The 27,837-nt window shown below is 39.3% G+C and overlaps 1 protein-coding gene across 12 annotated transcripts in view; it reads left to right on the top strand.

Annotated features, from left to right (window-relative positions):
* MITF (melanocyte inducing transcription factor) overlaps window positions 1-27,837 on the top strand; it is a 242,056-nt gene that overhangs the window by 61,959 nt on the left and 152,260 nt on the right. Inside the window, exon 1 of one of the 12 annotated variants that reach the window (XM_028479486.2) lies at window positions 21,507-21,713. The exons of the other annotated variants lie outside the window; for them this stretch is intronic. The gene's annotated coding sequence lies outside the window, so the exon portion shown is untranslated. Of the gene's footprint in view, window positions 1-21,506; window positions 21,714-27,837 lie in introns of those variants that run through there. 12 annotated transcript variants of the gene reach the window in all.

Genomic DNA, 27,837 nt, shown 5'->3' with positions numbered 1-27,837 from the left:
CCCTATCCCACCCCTCTAGGTGGTCACACAGCACCCAGCTGATCTCCCCGTGCTTTGCGGCTGCTTCGCACTAACTATCTGTTTTACATTTGTTGTTTATATGTGTCCATGCCACTCTCTCACTTCGTCCCAGCTTACCCTTCCCCCTCCCCGTGTCCTCAAGTCCATTCTCTAGGTCTGCGTCTTTATTCCTGTCCTGCCCCTAGGTTCTTTAGAACCATTTTTTTTTTCTTTGAAGATTCCATATGTATGTGTTAGCATACGGTATTTGTTTTTCTCTTTCTGACTTACTTCACTCTGTATGACGGACTGTAGGGCCATCCACCTCACTACAAGTAACTCAATTTCGTTTCTTTTTATGGCTGAGTAATATTCCATTGCATATATGAGCCATGCTGTCTTAATCAGATAGTTGGAGTATTTCTTAGCTGCAGTTGGGGTGACACCTACTCAAATTAGGGAAGCATGGGAACGAGACGGGAATGCCATTTGAGTCTCACATCATTTTATTCCAGTAGGATTTAGGTACTTCTTGTGGTGCACGAGGTCCTGCCCATGGCCCTCCAGATATTTTAAGTGTGTAGGAGGCAGTGGCACCCATGGAGTCAACCACGAGCTGCCCCTCCTTTGTCCATCTTCTACAGAGTCTCCCTAACTTCTGACCTTGGGCAAAATAGCCCCAATTGGGAGGATCATGGGGGAGCTCCCTATTTTCCACATATTCTATAATTTTTCTCTGCAAAGAGATGCATTGTGTAGTGCTCTAAGTAGCTTCCCATTTTACAAGTGACTATTTATGGATGATTTATTTAATTAACAGGGTGTCTGTTACTATACCTGAACAAGGCTGGGCATCAGGCCCTTAATCAGAAATGTGGCCCCTTAGTGTGAAGTATTGTTTTTCATGTGTTTTGTTTTTTTTTTTTTTTTTTTTACAAAAAGTCAGATGGCCTAGTGTTAGCTTGACTTAGTGCCTTTTTCAGATAGGTGATTATAAGGATTACTGATGTTTCTGTGCACTGGAGAATAAGCCATGTGCATCTCCCTTCTTTTGCCTTAGTAATGAGCTAAGATGACTGAGATTTGATTCTCACGTCCTTGGTTGGCATTTTAGTTGTGCTAGCTTCTTCTGGTCATGGTAATAGACAAACAGTAAAATTTACATGCATTTTAAAAAGTTGTAATGTCATCCAGACTGTTTTGCATCCGTGATTTATTTATTTATTTATTTATTTATACACACACCTATAACTGCCCACACCCACACACACCCATGTGGCTATTACCCAGATCAAGAATTAGAACGATTCCACAACTGTGGAAGGTTCTCCCGTGTCCTTCTCAGCCAATAACCACCGCCCCCAGAAGAAAAACCATCAGTCTGACCTCTATCACTCTGACATGGTTTTACCTATTCTTGAACTTCATGTAAATGGAATCATTTGTATTTGTTCCTTTGCCTCTTCTTAAGAAAGCCTGATACAGAACACTTCAATTAAAAAAAAAAATACTAGGTGACCACTCTTCATATTATAAAAAGATCACCTTTGATTTTAAAAAAATAATGAATTTTCCTTTCTTGTTTAAAAAATCAATCTGTTCATAAAATTCAAATGTATGTACATAGCAAGTATCTTAAATCAATCTTACATATTTCAAATACACATAAAATTATAAGGCTATGATACACATTTTTAGATTATCTGTGATTTCTCTTAATATCAAGTATGCTTATTTTTATTAAAATTTTTAAAAATTTTAAATTAATTAATTAATTTTTAATTTTAATTTTTAATTTCATATTGGGGTATAGTTGATTTACAAGGTTGTGTTAGTTTCAGGGGTACAGCAAAGTGATTTAGTTATACATATTCATATATCTCTTCTTTTTCAGATTCTTTTCCCATATATGTTATTACAGAGTATTGGGTATAGTTCCCTGTGCTGTACAGTAGGTTGTTGATTATCTATTTTATATAAAGTAATGTGTATCTGTTAATCTCAACCTCCTAATTTGTCCTCCCCACCACCTTTCCCCCTGGTAACCATAGTTTGTTTTCTAAGTCTGTGAGTCGACCTCTGTTTTGTAAATAAGTTCATATGTATCACTTTTTAGATTTCGCATAGAAGTGATATCATATGATATTTGTCTTTCTCTGTCTGACTGACTTCACTTAGTATGACAATCTCTGGGTCCATCCATGTTGCTGCAAATGGCATTATTTCATTCTTTCTTATGGCTGAGTAATATTGCGCTGTATATGTACCACATCATCTTTATCCATTCATCTGTCAGTGGACATTTAGGTTGCTTCCATGTCTTGCCTGTTGTAAATAGTGCTGCAGTGAACATTGGAGTGCATGTGTCTTTTCAAATTATGGTTTTTTGTGGATATATGCCCAGGAGTAGGATTGCTGGATCAAATGGTAGCTCTATTTTTAGTTTTTTAAGGAAGCTCCATACTGTTCTCCATAGTGGCTGTATCAATGTACATTCCCGCCAGCAGTGTAAGAGTGTTCCCTTTTCTCCACACACTCTCCAGCATTTATTGTCTGTAGACTTTTTGTGATGGCCATTCTGACTGGTGTGAGGTGATACCTCATTGTAGTTTTGATTTGCATTTCTCTAATAATTAACGATGTTGAGCATATTTTCATGTGCTGTTGGCCATCTGTACGTCTTCTTTGGAGAAGTGATTTCTCTTTATTTTTGCTCATGTGCATACCATACCAAATTATATAGAACAGGGGTCCCTTCCATCATAAATCACATAAAATCCTTTGTTTTGAAACACAATGTTAATTTTCTGTTGTTATGTTTGAAGGCTGGGTTTAGTTGGTATTCCTTCAAGGAGTATGGCAGTAATTCTTTTTGATGGAAGAAGGGGATATGATCTGACAGGATTTTTTCTTTCAGTGCCTGTGAGGAATCTTTTGAAATAGTTTTCCAGGTAGTAAAATGTTTAATGCCGTTTGGATGCACTGTAGTTTGTGAAGCTGACAAGCAATATCTCTTTGGAGTGGTTGTGAAACAAATCCTGGGACAGATTGACTTGTTACTTAGTCCACATCTGTTGCCTAGACAAAAACTAAACATTTCAAAATACTTGGGCAAATGCCACAAACAAGTGATGCCTGGGGATTACGCTATTCAAGTAGAAGCACCAAGACCACATTTAGATGATAAAGGTTGCAGAAACAATGTCCACTTAGTACGAGATTTTTATTGTAGGTTTTCTGAGTCTAATATACGGTAAATGCATTAGCAAAGAGAAAGTCTTGTACTCTAAGTTTAGAAATTATTTTTACTTGCAATATGCAGCAGTTTGCATTGTATTTTGGTCCAAAGGGTATACCCCTTATTATTTGGCTTTCATCAAAGCAATTTAGTGCCACATGTGAATGAAAACTAGGTTAGATCTGTCGTAGTAGCTGAAGGTTAGGGTGACACAGGGAAACATAAAATGCTAATCTTTGTGCCTAAGTGGTTTTTTTTTTAACCTATGTTCTCACATTCTTTTTTTTTTTTTGACATTAATTTTTACTGCTTTTTCTCTTACTAATGGTAAGAGGGCTTTAGTTGGTTTTTGTAATGTATAACATAACACATTGATATTTTCCCCCTTTATTTATTTAAGTTTTTGGCTGCATCGGCTCTTAGTTGCGGAACACAGGATCTTCGTTGAGGCATGCGTGATCTTTTGTTGGCGGCTCGTGGGCTCTTCTTTGCAGTGCGTGAGCTTCTCTCTAGTTGTGGCACGCGAGATTTCTCTCTCTAGTTGTGATGCGCGGGCTCCAGAGTGTGTGGGCTCGGTAGTTTGCAGCACGTGGGCTCTCTCATTGAGGTGCCCGAGCTCAGTAGTTGTGGCGTGTGGGCTTAGTTGCCCCGCGGCATGTGGGATCTTAGCTCCCCAACCAGGGATCGAACCCACGTCCCCTGCATTGGAAGGCGGATTCTTTACCACTGGACCACCAGGGAAGTCCCTCATATTCACAGAGGTATTTGTTGTCTGTTTGGTGATATCTACAAATCATATAAAGGAATATTTGTTATAGCATCTGCTATTATACTAAGGATCATTCATTACGTAATTTTGGGGAGTGAATAGGTTATAGGAAAAAAAAAAGGATTCTTTTGGCCAAACAGGAAGGATTTTCTATTTTGTTGGACTCAGTGGGAGGAAAAAAAAAATCCTGTTGCAGATTTATGTATTGGAAGGGGTACAGGTCATGATAGTTGAGAAATTAGGAATTCAGGGAGCCTCTTTCATTCTTTTCTGTTTTCATGAATTCTCTTTTTTTAACCTATGTTCTCACATTCTTTTTTTTTTTTTTGACATTCATTTTTACTGCTTTTTCTCTTACTAATGGTAAGAGGGCTTTAGTTGGTTTTTGTAATGTATAACATAACACATTGATATTTTCCCCCTTTATTTATTTAAGTTTTTGGCTGCATCGGCTCTTAGTTGCGGAACACAGGATCTTCGTTGAGGCATGCGTGATCTTTTGTTGGCGGCTCGTGGGCTCTTCTTTGCAGTGCGTGAGCTTCTCTCTAGTTGTGGCACGCGAGATTTCTCTCTCTAGTTGTGATGCGCGGGCTCCAGAGTGTGTGGGCTCGGTAGTTTGCAGCACGTGGGCTCTCTCATTGAGGTGCCCGAGCTCAGTAGTTGTGGCGTGTGGGCTTAGTTGCCCCGCGGCATGTGGGATCTTAGCTCCCCAACCAGGGATCGAACCCACGTCCCCTGCATTGGAAGGCGGATTCTTTACCACTGGACCACCAGGGAAGTCCCTCATATTCACAGAGGTATTTGTTGTCTGTTTGGTGATATCTACAAATCATATAAAGGAATATTTGTTATAGCATCTGCTATTATACTAAGGATCATTCATTACGTAATTTTGGGGAGTGAATAGGTTATAGGAAAAAAAAAAGGATTCTTTTGGCCAAACAGGAAGGATTTTCTATTTTGTTGGACTCAGTGGGAGGAAAAAAAAAATCCTGTTGCAGATTTATGTATTGGAAGGGGTACAGGTCATGATAGTTGAGAAATTAGGAATTCAGGGAGCCTCTTTCATTCTTTTCTGTTTTCATGAATTCTCACGATCTAACATCATCCTCTTTGGCTGTAAGTGACATTTATTTTCAGTCTTGATTTTGAAATGCTGTTACTTTAATTATATATATTGTGAAAAATAATATAATTTCCCACAGATGACTTGATTTTCAAAGTCATTTCTTCTGCCCATCTTGGTGGAAATATTCAGTAGTTTTTCATCTATAACCAAGGTTATCTTTACCTTTCTGAGCTGTCAGTGGTGTGGTGACATATGTAGCGATGCAAATCTGGAGCTCCCAATGCTGTGGGTTAGAGATTACAATAAAAATACAGAAGTGAATTTCAGAAGCAACGTGCATTTTAGATTTTCCAGAAGGCTTTAAACAGGTTATAGGTAAAGTGTTGACTCATAGTTTTAGTTTTTAATCAATCTGTATCTTGCTTGAAAAGGAAAGACCCTCCAGAACTTTATTGTCTTCATTGCATTCGAATCCCAGTTCTATGACTTACTGAGTCGGGAACTGTTAATGGGCCCAGTTTATGCCTCTAGCTGACCTGGCTCTGCCTCAGTTTCCCCATCTGTAAAGTGGGGATACTGCTGCCTATATGACCCAGTTGTTGGGAAGATTAAAAGCCCAACTGATTTTCAACATACTAGCCCAGTTCCTGGCTCCATAATAGTTGATACTTTTATTATTTTTATGCTAAGAACACCGTGTTGTATTAGTGGAAGCCAGGCAGACTTTATTCAGTTCCTGTTGTATCACATATTAGCTGTATGGGATCTCAGCCTGGTCACTTAACTGACTCTGAGTCTCAGTTTCCTCGATTGTAAAATAGGAATCCTAATATTTACCATTCACAGTTATGAAGAAAAATGATATTATATTTATAGTGCATAGCATAGGTCTTGGCACATCATAAGCTTTCAGCAAATGATAGTTGCTGTTGTCGTTATGGTTTTTGGTATTATCATTTTTATTATTATTTGATGATGTGTCTACATCGCAAAATTTCTGCTGCCATTTCCATAGCCTAGCTCCTGTTATCTCTCTCTGGATTATAGTAATAGCCCTTTAACCCTTCTCTCAATGTTGGGGTAAAGACCCTAGATCATGATCTGTCCTTTGCCTACCCCCCTACCTCCCGCCCCCATTTTCCCACATTGCTTTCCCGTAAATCCTTCTGTGCTTTGGCCACCACGGACTTTGTTCATTCCTTCCAATACGTTATGCTACTTCTTTGCACAGGGCCTTTGCATATGCTTTTTTTTCTCCTTGAAATAGGCCTGACCTCTTTTTCCTTTCCCTTCTACTTCTTCACTTCCCTCCCTATCCCCTTATTAAATACCCTCATAGGTCCTTGTGCTTAATTCTTTAAGTCACTTGTCATGCTAAATTTTTTTGTGCTCACTTAATGAATTCCATGCCCCTCCCCCACCCCCCCCCCAGACTATAGGTTCTGAAAGAGTAGAGGTACTGTCAGACTTGGATCACCACTGGGCCTTCATTTAGTTCCCCTCCACACTCGTTTGTTATGGGAGGGAGGGAATGACTGGATGCATGACTGAGATGGGAATAGAAAATAACTGGGTAACATTTGAGGAAATAGACGAGGTAGTGGGGTGTGAGGCTCATCGCTGGGGAATGCAGAAACAGGCATATTAGCTCATGGTCTGGCACGCCGCAGAGGAAGAATGGTGTGTTTGTGCAGGAGGAGAAACTGTGCAAATGAAGAAATGCAGGGAGGAAGGAAGAAGCTTAGCAGGAAATAGTTGTGGAGGATTGGAAAGAGGAAATAACTGAGAAGTGACTTGATAGAAAATTGTGCATTTATTTCCTCTGCTGTAGCTCTTATTTTTCTGGTGTACACATTTGACACCTTTGGTATTTTTGTTTGTTTGTTTTGAGTCTGATTTGTAGTATTCTCTTTTTTTCCGCGCCTAGGTTGCCATGTCCATTTATTTACACAAACTGATACACCAAAAATGAGCAAACAGACAATGGCATTGTAGCCTCCACGTTGTTTTCTCTTCCTAGGACAAACTCTTGCTCCCCTGTCAGTTTCTTTCCCTGTCTTGTAGTTCTTCTGTCAGAAGTACACTTTTTTTTCTTGTAGTCCTCTACTCTGAAATGGATTTAAATCCCCTTCCCCTGCTCCCCTTACCGTTTATAATGTTTAAAGATTCAACACTGCCGTCTCGTTTCAGCTATTCATGTCACTATAATGAAGGCGGGGGTGGATTTTTCAGGGCAGAAAGCTCTTTGAGACCACTGTCAGGTGCTGGGTGGTTGCAGGGGGTGAAGAACTAACTGCACATCTCTAAGTTGAGTGTTTTTCTTTTTTAGTCTCTAACCTTTTCTTCTAGTGTTATGTTAAATTAAGATGTAATTCACAGAACATCAAATTCACCATTTTGAAGTATATACTTTAGTGGTTTTTAGTTTGACTTCCTTGTTCAGTCATCACTATTATCTAATTCCAGAACACTTGCATTATCTCCAAAAGAAGCCCTGTACATTTCAGCAGTTAGTTCCAACTCTCCTTTCTCCTGTCCCCTGGCAACCGTTAATCTACTTTCTGTCTTTATGGATTTGCTTACTGGATATTTCATATAAATGGCATTATGCAACATATGGCCTTTTTTTGTCTGGCTTCTTTCACTTAGCATGAAGTTGTCAAGGTTCATCTTTGTTGTAGCGTGTGTCAGTACTTCATTCCTTTCTATGGCCAAGTAATATTCCGTTGTAGTGCTATTCCACATTTTGTGTATTCATTCCTCAGTTGAGGGACATCTGAGTTGCTTCCACTTTTTGGCTGTTATGAGTAATGCTGCTCCGAACATTTGTGTGTAAGTTTTTGTGTTGTAATATATTTTCATTTTTCTCAGATAGTTACCTACAAGTGGAATTGCTGGGTCAGATTGTAACTCTATGTTAAACCTTTTGAAGAACTTTGAGACTGTTTTCCATAGCAGCCATACCATTTTACATTCCCACTAGCAATGTACTAAGGTTCTAGTTTCCAGTTTCTCCATATTCTTGCCAACACTTGTTATTTTCAGTTTTTTAAAATTATAGTCATTTTAGAGTGTGTGAATGGTCTTTACGTCTGACTTTTTAAATGGTGGGACTTGATCCTTCCCCACACCTCCACCACTGCCTCTTTCATTTTAAAAAATGGATATTGTTCTTGTCATTTTTATTAGATTTTGAAATGAGCCTTTGCTAGGACTGAGGGAATCTTGAATAGTATTTGAAATACTACTTTATGGTTGGGAAACAACATGCTTAGAGAAAGTAACTGGACCAGAAAATAGAAGTTATGGCCTACAAATTAGGATTTATTCTACCAAACCAAGCCTCAAGTAAATATTCTCATGTATAAATTATAGAAACCTATCATTATACGAAAAAAGTCAAAAAAGAAATTTGGTAATAAAAATTTGTGTCCCTCTTTAGTTTGGTTTCTCTTCCTTGTGTCCCTCTATGGTTTGGTTTCTTTTCCTCCGGTTTTCTTTCTTTCCTTTTTCTTTTTTTTTTTTTTTTTTGTTGAACTTTAAATACTTTTTTGGCCATCATATGCTATTTCCATGATGATTAATAAATTCATTTATAGACTAATCTTGTAAGATCTTTTAAATCCTATAGAAAAAGCTCTGTTGACATTAGCCAACCCCATTTTTATTCTGTTGTTTCAAGTGGAAACATCATGGCTAAGGGCCCAGCATTAAGAAGCTTGAACAATTATAGACTCTTCATCTTCCCATTCATTAGATATAATTTCGTATTTAAAAAAATAAAATTGCTCAATTTCAGTTGAAGTTTAGCTGTCTTAACCCTTCCTAATATTCTCTATATGGCTTTTCATTGTAAACCCTGAACATGTCAAATCAACAGTAATATATTTTTGTTACTCTCTAGTATAAGATCAACACTGTCACCCATAAACATGTAATGAGCACTTCTATCATGTGTGGAAACTGATCTCTGATCTTTAGGAACTTAACAGTTGCATACAGAGAACGTTGATACCAGTAGATATTATGGATGTAAAGCATTTCCTCTCTGATGGAAGAGGCAACTATGATATAATTGACATGGGGATTTTAAGATATCATTTCCAGATTTCATGCAGTAGGGAAACACACTGAACTCTGGTTATTCCAGGGAAAGAAAATTAGGAAAAATGTTGGAAGGAGACAAATATTTGTTGACGACCTACTGAATGACAAGCTGTGTTTGGAGATTGATTATGTAGAGTATGGTGGGTGAGAGCTCGGGCTCTTGAAATCAGATGGCTTCAGTTTGAATCTTGGCTGTGCCAACTCTCATTTGTGTGATTATTGTGAAAATGAGAGTGAGTGCCCACAATCCACAAGGGTGTTGTAAGGATTAGAAGGAATCAATTTAAATGACTCCTCTATTCAGTGCCTGGCACATAATGGGCACTCAAATAATGTTTATGGTCTTGTTGTTGTCAGAATTGTTTGTAATTATAATTATTTTAAATTTAATTATTACAACCATTACTTAAGAAAAGTGGTATTACATACATTTTTAAATGAGAAAATGAGGCTTAAATAATCAAGAAATTTGCCTATAGCAATGGTTCTCACCCGGGGACGATTTTGACGCCCCAAGAGACATTTGGCGACATCTAGAGAGATGGCTTTGGTTGTCACATCTGGGGTACACGGTGATACTGACATCTAGTGAGTAGAGGCCGAGGATGCTGCAGAACATTCTGCAATGCACAGGACGGCCTGTAGGACGAAGAATTATCCAGACCAAAAAGTCAGTAGTGCCAAGGTTAAGAAACCCTGGCCAAGAGTCATGGACCTTCTAGGAAGAAGAGTAGGATTTGAACCAACTTTTCTCAATCATATGTTTGTATTTTCCCCTTGAAACTATTTCATTTCTTCATGAGAATCCAAGGAGTGAAATAAAGTAAGTTTTGACAAGTCCCTTTAAGATAGTCTAGTGGCTTGGGACTCAACTATGGCTTCATGGAGAGGGTGACACACCAAGTCCAGAGAAACTGAGGTGATTTATTCTTTCACCATTCATTCATTCATTCATTCATGTATTGATTTGCTATTCATGTTTTTAATTCATGTGTTGATCATTAAATTCTCCACAAACTTAGTGAGCACCGACTCTCTGCTAAGTAATGGTCTCTATTCTCATGAAACTTCTATTCCTCTAGCCAGACAACTCTCAGAAATGGAAGAGAACACTTCTGAAATGTAGCATAAGAAGTGAAAAAAAAAAAGATTCACTCTAAGAAAATCCAGTTTATGAACTTGTCTCATTTGAATCCTCACATTAATCTTTGTTCGTTTATTCATTGATTGCTCAAATGTATGTATGCATGGTATCCTCTTGCTAGGAACTGTGTTAGGTCCTGGCACTGTACACTCAAGGAAATCTGTCTTCTGTTGAACTTTGCATAAATCCTTATATAGCCTTCAGAAAGAAATTGCAGTTTTATCATTCTCATTACCAGTAAAAATCTTTTTAGAAACAGGAGCTATATTGGTCTGTGTTTCAGATGACTCCTGAAATGAGGTTAATGCTTGGAAAAGAAAGAATCTTCCTTGGATATTGACTGAGCCTTGTGGTTTACTCTTAATAATTATTTTAGTATGAAAGAGTTTGCTGGTCTTTGTGGGAAGTATCATAAAATACCTAATTTTCCTCAAAAAAAAATGCTTGGCTTATAAAAAAAGATCGGAATACAGCAATTCTGTTTTTTAAAAAAGTCTCTATTCTGATAGAAATTCCTTTAATGACAGAAAGCAAGTGTGCACATGTATACACACACACACTCCCTCAAAAAGATATATCAAAGGCCTTGATTCTTAACAGTTTGTACTTTTATCCCATGAAAAAGCAAGAATTACTACTCATATTATTGTTATTATGAATTTCATTGACCTAATAGCTCTTTTTTTTTTTTTTTTTTTTTTTTAAGTAACCACAAATATCCCCATAGTGAGGAAGAGGCAAACAGTTCCCTTGATGCTGGGAAGTCCCTTTCTTAGAAATGTATATTCATCATGGATGAGCTAGGCTAATTTTTTTTTGGTTTGTTTGTTTGTGTTCTAATTGAAATAGAAGAAAGAGTTTGTGAGGCAGATATACCCTGTGCTATCCAGAAGGAAGGACTGAGTCAGCACCACAGATCGGTTTCATCGGTCACTCTTGTGTAGTCTGAGCTGTTTAAACAGTTTAAAAGTACATGCACTGAGAGGCTTAATTCTTTACTATGAGACAGCCAACTCTACGATCTTTCTGAAGTTCTAAAAATATATATAACCATTTGTCATGACAGGTAGTATTATATTTTGTTCCTTGATCAATTTTTGCCAGTTTGGTTTGTCTCCCCTGCCCCTCACATCAACAATTAGTCTCTCTGAACCCTCTGTACACTTTTGGGGTTGGCCCCCCCTTTTTATTCTGGCTCCCCTCAACTCTTTCCCTGTTGTTTACCACTTACCTTTTTTCTCTATGATTCTTTCATGTCCAACATTGAAAAAGTTTTTTATATTTAAATCTCTTTAAAAAATACACATTAGCCCTTGATATTTTTGTGTTTATGTTTTAACTGAAATTTTGGAAAGTTTACGTACACAAGCGCACTTAAGAGTTGATAGTTTCAGGGTTTCCCTGGTGGCGCAGTGGTTAAGAATCCGCCTGACAATGCAGGGGACACAGGTTCGAGCCACGGTCCGGGAAGATCCCACATACCGCAGAGCAGCTAAGCCCATGCGCCACAACTACTGAGCCTGCGCTCTAGAGCCCGTGCGCCACAACTGCCGAGCCCGTGCTCTAGAGCCCGTGAGCCACACTACTGAAGCCTGCATGCCTAGAGCCCGTACTCCGCAGCAAGAGAAGCCACCGCAGTGTGAAGCTCCCACTCACTGCAACTAGAGAAAGCCTGCGCACAGCAACGAAGACCCAACGCAGCAAAAATAAATTAAAAAAAAAAAAAAGGAAAAGAAAGAGTTGATAGTTTCAAAATGTGGTTTGTGTTTGTAGTATATGAGGGCAAGATTTTTCATTTGGCACTAATGCGTTTCCTCGCGAATTCGTTTTCTTCTGCTTTTCTAGAGCCTCTGAAGGCTCTCAGAGGGGCCCCGAGGGGCAGAGACCATCCTGAGGGAGGGAGTTTTGAGTCCAAGGAGAACCACGGGTGTTGGCTGTCTTGTGCTAAGCCCAGCATGATGTAGTCCTAAGACTTCACCGTGCAAATCTTGTCCCTTGAATTTGAAAAGCTGTGAAACAATTTTGTTCTACTCATTTGAAGAGTGAAACCATGGTGGGGTATATGTGAAGGTCTTACAGCTGTAGTACACATGTACTGCTAGTGATTCTAAATCTAGTTTTTTTTGTTTTTTTTTTTCGGTACGCGGGCCTCTCACTGCTGTGGCCTCTCCCGTTGCGGAGCACAGGCTCCGGACGCGCAGGCTCAGCGTCCATTGGCTCATGGGTCCAGCCGCTCCGCGGCATGTGGGATCTTCCCAGACCGGGGCACGAACCCGTGTCCCCTGCATCGGCAGGCGGACTCTCAACCACTGCGCCACCAGGGAAGCCCATAAATCAAGTTTTTAAATAAAGCTTGCCAATTTCTGGATGTCTTATAGAGACAGATGTTACAGGAATCACTCTCTGACTTTCACGCTTGTTGTATTTAAGCTAACAAGAAACTGAGTCTATAAAATGACATAATTTTGTCTTGTACCTTTTCCCTCACCTGATAATTTCCTTTTGCCGTCTTAGCTAACCAGTTCAAATTAGAAAAATAATTCCTCTATTGCCACATGTTTCTTAACATTCTCTCCATTTTTTCCCGATTTGAGAGATTTTGTTCTTGTTAGATAGAAACTAGAATTTTAAAGTAATATTTTAACAAATATTCACTATTTTACCTAAAATTTTGAAGATAACTTGGTATTTTAAAGGCACTTCAGCTAAAAACAAGAAGCTCTCTACAGTCCCCACTAGCTCTGATTATTTAAAGATTTGTTCTCTTTTTCTGGGGTGGAGGGAAAAAGAGTGAGGCCTTCTCTGACTACCTGATGTTACAGTAAATCACAGCTACCTGTTGGTTTCTTTCATAGTGATTAAGAACATCCGTGAGCACGTATTTTCATCATTTGCTTATTTGCTTGTTATTGTCATCTTTTCCACTAGACAATACATGCTGTAAGGGCAAGAAGAATGTTCATTTTGTTCACTGTACCTCAATACTGAAAACATTCATGATATATAATAGATACTCAAATATTTGGTGAGTGAATAAATGCATTTTTAGAAGAATGGATATATAGTTATTATAATTTAGTCCATTTAATGTGAACTAGTTATGTGAAAAACTACCTTGCAAAAGCAAATTTTGGGTTCAGGGTATCTGTTTGAATAAACTTATTTTTTTTTAACTAAGGGATTTTACTATTGTTTTAACTGAGAGTGTTTTTAGAAATGAGGAATTCATTTCATAATAAAATGTTCTTAACATTGAGGGTCAAGAGCCAATTTATAATTTGAAGCTAAGGATTCTTTTCTGGAAAAATATATTTAGCTCATTTTAAATTTATGCATGTAACAATAAGATTTATGGACCTTTATAGGTAGGCCCTTGAACCCATATGCTAAGAACTCAGGCTGTTCTCTCTGAAGCTTTGTATAAAGAACAAATCTCTGAATCCCACTACTGGGCATATATCCTGAGAAAACCATAATTCAAAAAGAGTCATGTACCACAATGTTCACTGCAGCTCTATTTACAATAGCCAGGACATGGAAGCAACCTAAGTGTCCATCGACAGATGAATGGATAAAGAAGATGCGGCACATATATACAATGGAATATTACTCAGCCATAAAAAGAAACGAAACTGAGTTATTTGTAGTGAGGTGGATGGACCTAGAGGCTGTCATACAGAGTAAAGTAAGTCAGAAAGAGAAAAACAAATACCGTATGCTAACACATATATATGAAATCTAAAAAAAGGTGTTCTGAAGAACTTAGGGGCAGGACAGGAATAAAGACGCAGACATAGAGAATGGATTTGAGGACATGGGGAGGGGGAAGGGTAAGCTGGGACGAAGTGAGAGACTTGCATGGACATATATACCCTACCAAATAAAATAGCTAGCTAGTGGGAAGAAGCTGCATAGCACAGGGTGATCAGCTCAGTGCTTTGTGACCACCTAGAGGGGTGGGATAGGGAGGGTGGGAGACGCAAGAGGGAGATATGGGAATATATGTATATGTATAGCTGATTTACTTTGTTATAAAGCAGAAACTATCAGACCATTGTAAAGCAATTATACTCCAATAAAGATGTTAGAAAAAAAAAAAGAACAAATCTCTGAGAGTTTAAAGATGGAACTTTTTTATTTAAAACTCTGTGAACCTATGGACTTGTAATTAAAACCGCAGTTATTGTTAGATTGGTTCCCTGTGTAATTAAGACAGGAAAAAATACAAGCCAGTAAAATGAGTAATGCAAGGAAATTCTGATGCACTGCTTCCTTTTGAAGAGGTTTTTACACGTTCATCCCTGTCTAGTTCTCTGTTGAAGATTCTTATCTTGGATGCCTAAATTGTTCAGAATTTTCATCATAAAGGAAAACAGTTGAAGTGGTCTGCCTTTTCTTGGGGAAGCTCGCCAAGAAAGTATTTCTAGCTGGGCCAGGTTCTCTCTTAACTTATATGATTTCCTCCAGCGTGTTGGTTGGTGGTCTTATTGCCCGATTTCTCTTTTATTTAAAATTCCTGTGTGCCGTTGTAGGTTTCTGGAGCTATATTAGGGATGACTTAACACACCTCAGACCTGAGGAATGCTTGGATGTTATTTTATGGCCTTTGGCAGTCAGTGGATCTCTTACTTCTTTCTGTCTGATTAATGGGGAATTCAGAGCTACAGTTAGGAGATAGTTCTCCTAAACTATTTTTGCTTTGATGAATTTAATGATAAAATGTTGGCTAGTGCCCAAAGCAGATACATGAACTGTGCTCAGTTTTACATTTACCTTGTCAAAGGCAGTTATGCAACAAATGCCATATATATATATTTTTTATAACTGGTGGTTTTTATTAATTAATTGATTTTTGGCTGTGTCTTTGTTGCTGCACGCAGGCTTTCTGTAGTTGCGGCGAGTGGGAGCTACTCTTGGTTGCGGTGCGCGGGCTTCTCATTGCCGTGGCTTCTCTTGTTGCAGAGCACGGGCTCTAGGTGTGCGGGCTTCAGTAGTTGTGGCTCGTGGGCTCTAGAGCGCAGGCCTAGTAGTTGTGGCACACCGGCTTAATTGCCCCATGGCCTCTGGGATCTTCTTGGACCAGAGTTTGAACCCATGTCCCCTGCATTGGCAAGTGGATTCTTAACCACTGCGCCACCAGGGAAGTCCCTACAAAAGCCTTTTATATTGATTAAAGCCAATTAATAAATGGAAATGTACTTTAATTTGTTCCTCACCTATGGTTGAATGTGATGAGTCTTGATTGCCCACAATGCCATATATACAGGTAACACCTTCGTTTACTAAATGCAATAATTAAGGCAGAATATTTTTTGCTGCACCTCTGTGGTGGATAAACCACTTCGTTACCTTTATCTGGGTCAAAGTGTTCTTTATACAGCCTTTGAGGTACTGACCTTATCAAAGCAGTTGATCTTCCAGTGACCCATTTTGGAATAATATGGACACAATGGTGCTTCTCTAGAGTTGATCTAAAGTATTGTGTATTTAGTAACTAAGCAAAGTTATTCTCAGTGCCAAAGACTATTAAGACTTGGCTATATATTTGATGGTTCTCCCTGTTTAGCAGTTTGGTATGTTGGAAAGCTACTTGGTAGATCTTCTTTTTTTCTTGATATGAATGCATATCGAGATTATATTAGATTTTATACTCGTCAATAGTTCAGTCAGTATTTATTGATTACTTTATATAGCTGCTCTAGCAGTAGTTACCAGGATTCAATGATGAATCAAAACCAGGAGAACCATATAGGTTTTAGTCTAACTGGGTATCGTTTGGAAGGCAAAGGTGGTACGCTTAGTAATTATTCTATGATAACAAGTGTAAACTGGGATTATTCCACGAAAATTGGGACTAGTGTGTTGACTTTAGTCAACACAGGCAGGGTCTCTGTCCTCGTGGAGCTTCTAGTCAATGGAGGAGATGGAAGTTAATCCAATAATCAGATAATCAGACTTCCCTGGTGGTACAGTGGTTAAGAATCCACCTGCCAATGCAGCGGACACGGGTTCGAACCCTGGTCCGGGAAGATCCCACCTGCCGTGGAGCAAATAAGCCTGTGCGCCACAACTACGGATCCTGTGCTCTAGAGCCTACGAGACACAACTACTGAGCCCGTGTGCCACAACTACTGAAGCCCTCGCCCCAGAGCCCATGCTCTGCAACAAGAGAAGCCACCGCAATGAGAAGCCCGTGTACCGCAGCGAAGAGTAGCCCCCACTCGCTGCAACTAGAGAAAGCCCGCATGCAGCAACGAAGACCCAACACAGCCAAACATAAACAAACAAACAAATATATAAAAAATAATCAGATAATAAATACCAATTTATAGTTGTTAAAAGATTATAAAAGGCCATATAGTAAGGGAATTTGACCTTCCAAAGGGAAGGCCTTCCCAAGGAGGTAAATTTTATGCTGAGTTCTAGTAGAATATTTCAGAAGGAAAAAGCATGTGCCAAAAGCTTTAGTGTGGGAAGGGAGTATGATGTGTTCCAGGAACAGTCAGACGGGAGTGACACAAGCATAGACCTCAGTGTAGAGCATGTGCGGGACGAGGCTAGGGAGCCACACCACGCAGAGCCTTGATTGCCCTGGGAGGATTTAGATCTTTACCCCAACCGAAATGGCAAGGCATTATAGAATTTAGGGGGGCGGGGGTCAAGTAGGTGGAAGGGTCACATGAGCAGGTTTGGTTTTTGAAAGATCGTTTGGGCTGCAGTGTGAAGAAGAGATTGAGCAGTGGTGGGTGGGGTAAGACAGGACTGGGAGCAAGAAGAAATGTGGGGAGAGTGGTGAGATAGTTTCTGTGTTAGTCCAACCAAGAGACAACGGTGACTTTAACTGGGATGGTAACGTACGGTGGAGTTAGAGCAAATGACTGGATCTGAGAGGTATTTAAGAGCGAAACTCAAAAGGCCTTGGAAACAGGGTCTTATGGGGGAATGAAGGGTGTTCGGGATTCTTTTGTGCCCACCTGTGATGATATGCAGTTCTCTTGTTTCCACTCAGCCTGTTTCACAAATTAAAAACGGCAGCACTGAGCAGAAACCACAGAACAGATAGAACTAGGTTCACTGACTTCTGAGAAGTGACTGGAGATGGTTCCTGAGAAGTCAGAGGCTCAGAAAATATCTTAACTATTTGGCACCATCAGCATACCCTGTAGTGTGTGGTGGAAATAGAGCACAAAGAAGGAGCTGTGTCGGGGGGAGAGTACAGCCCCTTACATTCTTATGCAAGAGTTGAACTGCAGTATGATCCCGACCAGTATTGCTGTGTGATTGATTTCTTACCCTGATCTCTCCTCAAGTAACCTGTAGGGCAGCATGACTAAGGTCTCATTTAGGGTGCTAAAACAAGAATTTTCTAAATAATACCCTGGTGCCTTGAAGGGGTTAAGGTAAGGATGCCCCGATGCTTCATCTGTGATCAGGGTGCATCTTAGACATTGGACCCAACTGGTTTATCACATGGTTCTTTCACAAGGCTGTTACTCATATTAAAGTGTGATGTAATAGAACTTATGAATTAAAAATAAAAACCCACAGGGCCACGTGAGTGTGGATAAACACTAAGGAACTAAGTATATCTTTCTTTGTAGAACATAATGTTGTGGGTAGAAGACTTTTGCTTTTGCACGTGCCATAGCATCGGGCCGACATTAGTATTTATGTATTTGCCTGATGATGAAATAGTCGTTGTTAGTAGCAGTTTGCTTTTTCCCTATAGTCTGGATTATGTCTCATTCATTCTGCCTTCTTGCTGACACGTGGGCATACTTTTTAGCATCAGTTGAACCAGACCTGTTTCTGGGGCTGTCTTGCAATCTTAGCTCAGATACTGTACTAAGAACACCAACATTTATACTAACCTAAGAGACATGCTGTTTACTCTTTAGATATTAAATACCAATTTTATGGCATTCTGAAATTCTTAAGTGTATCTTAAGTGTTCTTCCAAAAATATTGTTTCAATTAGATAAGCTTCAATTAGATAAGGTTCTTTCATGAGTTTCTCTTCACTTCTTTTGCTTTTAGCTCTTTCATCTCGGTGAATTATGAAATTCTAACCCAGTTTATACATAGAGATCCAGTTTGCATTAGCAGTCTTTTTTTTTTTTGGCTTCACTGGAGGTGAGGAAAGATGTTGTTAGGAATTTTCATTTTCTTCTGTCTCCTCCCTTTTGTTTTTCTTTTATTTGTAAAGCTTAGTATTTGAAGCAGGCTCATCTTCCTTTGGCCCTCCATCCTGAGCCTGGCATTGGCTACTTAGGAGAATTGGATGTTGTTTTTCAAAAGTTTAGTACAGATTTTGATAGCTTCTTGAAAGATTTGTTACTGAGAATGACCAAGGCCAGTGTTTAGGAATAATTCAGGTGGCTTTGAGTATTGCTTGCCAACTCATTGCTTTACTAAGCTTTGAGTCATATTTTAGATTTTAGATTAAATGTGGTTAACTTTTTCCTTTCAATTCTTAAAACTTTATACACTGAGTTAGATATGTGGCTTAAGTTTAAAGTGTGTTTGCCATAAGTGGTGTTCCTAGATTACTGTCCAGTGTGAATTTGAACAGTCCAAAGATTTATTTGGTGACAATATGCTCGGATTTTGGAATTAAATAATAGAGTTAACCACTTTAAAAAAAAATCTTTATTGAAGTATAATTGATTTACAATGTTGTGTTAGTTTCTGGTGTATAGCAAAGTGATTCTTTTTCATATTCTTTTCCATTATGGTATTACAGGATATTGAATATAGTTCCCTGTACTATGCAGTAGAACCTTGTTGTTTATTTTTTATAAATTTATAAATTTTTTATAAATTTATTTATTTATTTATTTTTGGCTGCATTGGGTCTTCATTGCTGCACAGGCTTTTCATTGTGGTGGCTTCTCTTGTTGCGGAGCACGGGCTCTAGGCGCACAGGCTTCAGTAGTTGTGGCTGACGGGCTCTAAAGCGCAGGCTCAGTAGTTGTGGCACACAGGCTTAGTTGCTCCACGGCATGTGGGATCTTCCTGGACCAGGGCCCGAACCCGTGTCCCCTGCATTGGCAGGCGAATTCTTAACCACTGCGCCACCAGAGAAGTCCCTGTTGTTTATTTTATATGTAGTAGTTTGTATCTGCTAATCCCAAACTCCTGATTTATCCTCCCCCACCCCCTTTCCCCTTGGTAACCATAAATTTGGTTTCTATATCTGTGAGTCTGTTTCTGCTTTATAAATAAGTTCATTTGTATCATATTTTAGATTCCACATATAAGTGATATTTGTCTTTCTCTGTCTGACTTACTTCACTTAGTATGATCATCCCTAGGTCCATCCACGCATTGTTTCATTCTTTTTTAGGGCTGAGTAATATTCCATTGCATATATATATATATATATATATATATATATATATATATATATATATATATATACCACATCTTCTTTATCCATTCTTCCTTTGGTGGACATTTAGGTTGCTTCCATGTCTTGGCTATTGTGGGTAATGCTACTATGAACATTGTGGTGCCTGTATCTTTTTGAATTATAGTTTTGTCCAGGTATATGCTGAGGAGTGGCATTGCTGGATCATGTGGCAACTCTAGTTTTTCTTTCTTTTTTTTTTTTTTTTTTGTGGTACGCGGCCCTCTCACTGCTGTGGCCTCTTCCATTGCGGAGCACAGGCTCCGGACGCACAGGCTCAGTGGCCGTGGCTCACGGGCCCAGCCGCTCCGTGGCAAGTGGGATCTTCCCGGACCGGGGGCACGAACCCGTGTCCCCTACATCGGCAGGTGGACTCTCAACTACTGCGCCACCAGAGAAGCCCATAACTCTAGTTTTTTAAGGAACCTCCATACTGTATTCCACAGTGACTGCACCAATTTACATTCCCACAAACAGTGTAGGAGGGTCCCCTTTTCTCTATAGCCTCTCCAGCATTTATAATTTGTAGGTTTTTAATAATGGCCATTCTGACCATTGTGAGGTGATACCTCATTGTAGTTTTGATTTGCATTTCTCTAATAATTAGTGATGTTGAGCATCTTTTCATGTGCCTATTGGCCATCTGTATAAAATACCAGTTTTGATCTTTGATCAAAAGATCAGTTTTGATTAATTCTCTAAAAAGACATGTAATTTCAACATTCTCTGTATGATAAGTGGAGCACATACGTTGCTCTAAGTTTATTAGAGTTTTTCTTAGCTTAAAAATCCTCATTAGTGACAAGGAAATAATAATGCCTACCTTCAAGAGCCATTATGAGAGATAAATAAGAATATTCATTTGTTTGATTAACAAACATTTGTTAAGCATCTACAATGTACAAAGCACTGTACTAGACATTGGCATATGACAGAGAACAGCATGAGGTCCTTACCTTCATGGAGCTTGTGATCTACTTCATAGTTGTAAAGCACATAGATGAGCAGTAAATGGTAGCTCTAATTGTTGCTGTCCAAAATTTGTCTAAAACTTGTGATCTAAAAGATGTTAAATTATTTGAGAATTTTCCTGATTTTGAATTTGAATTAGAGGTGTTAAAGAATTTCTATAGATATATTTGCACATTAATTTTAATATTCTAAAGCGGTGATTCTGAACTCTGACTTCACATTAGAATGACCTGGGGAGCTTTTAAGAAACTACAGTAGCAGTGTCAGGTGGCTGCCCTCAGGAATTCCAATATAATTGGTTTAGGGTGGGACATGGGTGCTGGCCATTGAGGAGCTTTAAGAAGCTCCTCAGGTGATTTTAATGGGCATCTATGGTTGAGGTGTACTGCTTTAAAGGTAGTAATATTTCATGAGTATTTACACATTGTGGTTAATGGTAGATTTGCTATTGACATACCAGGATGTTTAGCTTGATGTGAGAGAGGAGCTCTATCATTAACTATGGAATGACCGGTTTCGATGATAGGTTTCAGAATGAGATAATGTGGCTTCAAAGAATCGGATATGTGGACTGTAGGTATGACTGCCGTGGCGCATCTATGTCACCTTAGGTAAGTCACTTTACCATGCAGACCTCAGAATTCTCATCTTTAAAATGAGGGATTTGGTTAATGGCAATACTAGCATTTTGCTCTGTTATAATGTATCATTTTAATGCCCCAGTCTATGAATTACCCTGTTACCAGAATGATTTCCTGACCTGCTGTATTGTTCTCTCCCTTTCCCATAGCTAATCAAACCAGTGGTGGACATCCAACCAAAGTCTGTCAGACCATCATCTGGCCAAAAGACAGCTAACTCACTCTTGAGAGAGTTGGAGTAAAGACACAAACTTTTATTACAGTCTGTGAAGCATGGAAGAATGAGGAAGGGGTAGGGGAGTTTGCTGATAACCTTGGACCACGTCTGGACTGAGGCCGACTGTGTAAAGAGAGACTAACTAGGGTAGGTGTGTGAGGCGAAGCACAGATGTCGTGAGAATGCAGCAAGATGACCCATGAGAGAGTCGGCAGGGAGAGCTTTGTCTTTGACCTCATGCCAGTTTCAGTCCCCAGGGTCCCAGCTGTATAATTCCTGTCCTCAGGCAACTGTGAGGTGGCCTGCTGTGTCCTTATCATTTCTCCTTCGTTGTACTCCCCTCAGTGGGTTTCTGTCCTTTGCAACCCCATATGCTTTGAGTAGAACATTAGGTTAGTAGAAACTTTGGAGAAACAAATGGGGCAATGATAAAAATAGAAATGGGGTAAGGAGAATAAGCAAAATAGTGCGATATTGTGGAAAGAATGAGGATAGTGAGTTAGAGTCTTAGCTCTGTCCCAGAATAGCTCAGTGACCTTATCCAAGGTGCTTGACACTAGCAGGCTGGTCTAAAATGGGAATGGTGCAATCTCATAGGGATGGTGTAATGAAAATTCAGATAACGGTGGTAGAAATGCTTTGAAAAGGTAAAAGGGTATGTCCGTGAGGGGCTCGCCTTGTTAACGTATTTGGAGAAGGCAAGTTTTGAGATGTTTGCTCTCAGAGACAGAGATAGTAGAGAAGAGAAGCAGAGTTATAAAATATGCCTGAAGGACCAAGTTTTTAAGTATTGATTTAACTCTAAATAAACTATTTCTTTCCTTCTGTCAATTTTTAGTTTTCACAGCTTGATTTTTCTTTCACTGGTTATTATTTCATTCTTAGAACTTCTAGTTATTTGTTGCCTAAATTGTCTCATAGGGTTTTTCTGATATGTATTTTTAGATACAGTTCACTTTTTTTCATGAAGTTCTGTTGCACATATAGGTAATATCAACAGAATTCTGTGTGTTATGAGTTAATAATAAAGTTACTGTTTTTCTTTGGCTTCAGTGAAGAGTAAGGACCGGGTCATGAGTGCAAGCGATTTAGCTCATTGGTTTCCTTCTTGTCCTCAGTTGGCACATCCTAAAATCATTTTGTGGTCTCCCACTCAGTGGGCTGGGCAGACAATGGGAAACGTTTATGATTGGAATCGTAAGGGTGTCCAGAGTTCAGGACTGAGGGAAATTGGCCCAGCAGTGAACACACTTAGCATTTGGAAGCCTGGCTCAGACAGGATTTTTCTCATCCTTCTGCGTTACTCTACAAGGTAACTTTTCATTGACACAATTGGGTAATTAAGAAAGATAAAGTAAAATAAAAGGAAAATTTGATTGGTCAGTAGGTAGAATGTGTACACAGTCTTTTCTATCATTTATGCATTTATTTACACCGAGTGGAATAATTTTTTCCTCCTGGAAGTGCTCATATATTTCCTAATGTATTTGGGCATGAATATCATTCCCTTTCTTGGAGCCACTTACAAATTCAGTTTATATCAGAGGCACAAGCATAAGGATTTTTAAAATAGATTTTACCGCTGGAAAGACCTAGGCCATTTTTCCTTGTGTTCCAAATTGTTTTCTATTGCTTTAACGGTAAAGGAAGATTATCAAATGCTGCTCATAGATCTGACATTGGACCACAGGGTTCTTGAATCATTAGCAGCTTTTATGGAGTTATCTAGCAGCCAAATATTTAAGATTTCTTTAAAAGGTATGAATTTATTATGTCCAGTGAAATATGAATGGAGCATGCAAAACTGTTCTTTTTAAAAACTCACTGACCGGACTTCCCTGGTGGCACAGTGGTTAAGAATACGCCTGCCAATGCAGGGGACGCGGGTTCAATCCCCGATCCGGGAAGATCCCACATGCCATAGAGCAACCAAGCCCATGTGCCACAACTATGGAGACTGCTCTCTAGCGCCCGTGTGCCGCAACTGCTGAGCCCACGTGCCACAACTTTCTGAAGCCCATGCGCCTAGAGCCCGTGCTCCGCAGCAAGCGAAGCCACTGCAATGAGAAGCCCACACAGCGCAACGAAGAGTAGCCCCCGCTCACCGCAACTAGAGAAAGCCCACGCGCAGCAACGAAGACTCAGCACAGCCAAAAATAAATAAAATTATTTAAAAAAAGACTTACTGATAAGTTGATTAAAGTTTACAGAGTTAAGTGCGGTGGAAAATCAGTAATTTTCAGAGGGTGCTTTTGTTTTTTGTTGGTTGGTGTTATGAACAAAAAGTGAAAATACTTAAGGATCACAGGTAAAATTCTGTAATAGGGCACTGGAAGAGAGTTGCCGATCCATTCTTTTTTAGGGACACATTAACTATAGAAACTTAATGGAGGGCTATTAAGTATTTAATTTAAGTGTCCCTGGACGATATTATATGCTTATCAATATTACGATTGAGTATTGTTTCATTTAACCTTCTGTCGGTGGGGTTAAATGGTATATGATTGTCTCCTAGAAACCAGGAGAAGAGCTACATACCATTCATCAGGTGATTGTGTGAAAGGGCAACTTCTTGATTTCCCTCTCAAAGAATCAGTTCTCCATAGACTTTTGATCATCTTCCCAACATGATGCATTCATAGTGTCTGATGACCCAGGCTTATGGTACGTTTTATAAAGTATAACTTAAATATTGATTCATCGATTCATTCAATAAGTCTTTCCCCATTCTGTATTTTTAACCTGTCAATTTTACAGTCATTTTTCTCTGTAGTCTGAAATTTTGGTATCTTTATATCCAGAGATGTGCCAGCTATTAATTTATTGGTTCATGTAGAAACAAATGCAATACTTTCAGGTGTCTCTTTCCAGTGGAGTCACATTGGGGTTCACTTAATTTTCCAGCAACAATGTGTAGTAACACCTGCAAAGTGTTGCCAGCCGAGGATGTTTACCTGAGCCTTGCTGCTCTGGAATTTTTTTGGAGGTCGTGTCATGCCCCTGTGACTGACCTTAGCCACTCTGACTGCGCCCACTCCCCCAGCCCTTTCCTCCCCAGCAAAAACAGGTATTCACCCTAAATCACAAAAGTGAGGAAAAGAGTTTAAAAAGGTAACAAAAGTTAGGAAAACTTTTCTAGGGTAAAGTTTTCTGGTAAACTGGTACAGCATGGCCCAGGCCCTCAGGCATACAGAAAGAGATGTTCACCATAAGACAGTGTGGCTCAAGAGCTCAGACATACAAAAACACTCTTATCAAGCAGAATATTCCAAAGGCTCGAGGTTATCGCCTAGAAGCCAATGAAGGTCAGTCCTGAAGACAGGCCTACCTTTGGAATGTGTAGGGTTTGAGCAACCCAGGCCTGCTGAGTTAGTAAGTCTTTCCTGCCCACATATCTAGTAATATTTTATTAAATGATAATCATTGTGAATATTATGCTGTTGCGTCTCTGGATTTTGTTGCCTTCCTTTAAGAAAGGTTGAGTTTTCTCCTGGCAGGCAGTTAGTTTACTTGGGGATCAGCTTGGTTCTATTGAGGTTGTTTTTATTTTTTGTGAGAGTGGATCTTGTGTAGTCTTATCATAGGCCTGGTTTATCCCTACTCTCCACAAAGGCCATACCTTTCTGGACGGTAGGTACGGCCTTTCTGGAGTCTCCACCGAATGCTGCAGGTGTTTAATGCAGTCTCAGGCAGGTTGGACTTTGTCTCCCTGTGCTCTGTGAGCTCTGAAAGCTGTTCTGCTTATAGCTTCCCAGTAGAGGTTTTTTTCCTGGTAGTCATTCTTCTCTGGTAGTTATTCTTTGCCCAGCCTTGCAGAGTTTCACCCTCTGCATTTGTGTATTGCTATTGAGCTAAAGGCTCAGGGAGACCCATAGGAAGATTTCAGATTTCTTTTTTTTGCACAACTCCTTCCTTTCTTGTACTCTGTCTTACATATTGTACCTACCTCATTCTCCCCAAATTCCAACCTTTTCTTCTCAGCTCACTGAGATTGCTCTGCTCTGCCTAGGTTGCCCCTCTCTGCCTCACAATCTGGAAGGTACTTCTAGGCAGAACTCTTAGGTGGCTATATTGCTCATGTCATTTGTTTCTCTTCCTTCAGGGGTCACAGTCCTGAAATGCCTATTGTTTAATGAGTGAAAACTGTCGTTTCATATATTTTGTCTCATTTTCTAGTTAATTACAGTGGGAGAGATAATGTGGTTCCAGTTACTCTGCATGACTGAAAGTGGAATTTTTTTTCTAATGTAATTTTTATGTAATGGTTAAGATCAGAGGTTGAGATTCAGACACGTGGACTTCAAATTTAGTGTCCAGCGTTTACTATCTTTTGATCTTTGGCAGTTTGTTAACGTCTCTCTGGCTTAGTTGCCTTCTCTGCAGAATGGACATAGTAATATCTAAGTTATAGGGTTTTGTGAGCATTATTTTTTATAGTGCAAGTAAAATGCTTAGTGTAGCTCCTGACACACGTTAAGGCTCGTTCTACGATGTTGATGATGGTGACGACGATGACGGTAATGATAGTGATGGTGGTGGTGGTATTTGGCTGTATTTGCGGCATTAAGTGAGGATGTTACATGGGAAAAAAGTGCTGTTAGGTTAGAAAGTCAAGGTACCACATTTCTTGTGGCAGTTAATTGTCCCCGAAGTGTGATAGGATCAAGGAGAACATAGACATTTTCCGTTCCTCTGCTTGAAGAACTGTCAGAGAACTTACAGAAAAATTCACTAATGACTTCCAGGCATGGTAGCCAAGGGATGATGCTTGTTCTGAGACTACTTATATAGACTTTAGGGATGCAAAACTCCTGAAGACTGTGCAAAATGCCTTTGAAAATCAACCTGATTATATCTTTAATGTTTTGTTTCTTAGGCTGTGTGATGGATGTGTTTATTATATTTGTCCTTGTTCTTTTTGGTACACCTGAAATGTTCCATAATTTTAAAAACCTGTCTTACCCCTTCACATAATCCTGATGTGCATGTTTAAAAAAACTATTGAATTAAACATACAAATTGCAGTATGATGGGTAGGATAGGTGTCACTTAGGTTAAGTTTTAAGATAGGTGTAGAACCTTGCCATGTACTCGTAATGACTGTGTGTGTGTGTGTGTGTGTGTGTGTGTGTGTGTGTGTGTGTGTGTGTGAAAAAGTTGGTTTGGAAAGAAACAGCAATTTCAGGAAAGCAGTTTCTTTGTGAGGAGAGAAATGAATGGGAGGGAGAACAGGCAGGGGTACAAAAAGTCTTAAATTGAATCCCTGGTATTTTATTTCTGACAAAAATTGAATTAGAAATTTGGAATAACATCTTAAGATCTGAATGGTGCTTACGTGGGGATTTGTTATATTCTTCTTTGTATATTTGATATATATCTTAAAAACAAATATAATAACAAGTGTTCAAGTTGGAAGTAAAACTCTTTGCTTCAGTGCCTTGGTTCATGTTATATCAAGACTATGGGGGATGTTTCCAGGAATGTGATTATAAAATTCATTATTGTCTTACTCAGGACAGTTGCAGCATATAAAGTTATGCTTCAGAGCAGGAATACTGCTCCCTCTGTATATGTATTTGCAGCAGTTATTATTAGGATAAAACTTGGTGGGTGGTCTCCCTCAGTTTGAATTTTGGGAATCAGAGTGCAGGCACTCTCTTCTGGGCCAGTCTATGCTCTCCATCTAATTTCCTCTCTTCTCAGCTGTTCAAATCTTCAAGCTCTGAGATGGCTTCTCACCGCTAGGACAGAGTCCGTACAACTTAAGGAGACCTATGAAGTCCCCTGTTGTTCCTCCCAAACATCATCTACTCTTTGTGCCATCCAGCCCTACTTTGCTTGCTTTTTTCTCCTTTTTTTGTTTCCTCTCAGGTTTCCTGTTCATTCTCTGGTTTTCATTCCAGGTGTTTCCACTTGATTTCTCCCTTCATCTATAACTCCCTCCCTGCTTCCCTCAGTTATTTTTGGCTGACTTTCTTATCATCCATCAAATCTGAGCTTCAACAGCCCTGCCTATATATATATGTGTGTATGTATGTATTTATCTGTCTGTCTGTCTGTCTGTATTTATCATCTATCTCTCTCATTTCTTCCCTCCCTCTTTCCTTCTCTCTCTCTCTTTCTCCTTATCTGTCTGCTTTCTACAATTCCCCAATATTAATGCTCAAATTCTTACAGTTATTACTTACTTATTCATCTTCCAGCTTAGATTTTAAGCTCCGCTAAGGAGAGACCATGTTTCTTTTCCTTTCCCCAGCACCTCTGTAGTATG

This window comes from Physeter macrocephalus, chromosome 18 (genome assembly GCF_002837175.3).
Source record: "Physeter macrocephalus isolate SW-GA chromosome 18, ASM283717v5, whole genome shotgun sequence".
Classification (NCBI taxonomy): domain Eukaryota; kingdom Metazoa; phylum Chordata; class Mammalia; order Artiodactyla; family Physeteridae; genus Physeter; species Physeter macrocephalus.
This window is presented reverse-complemented; position numbering and strand designations above follow the sequence as displayed.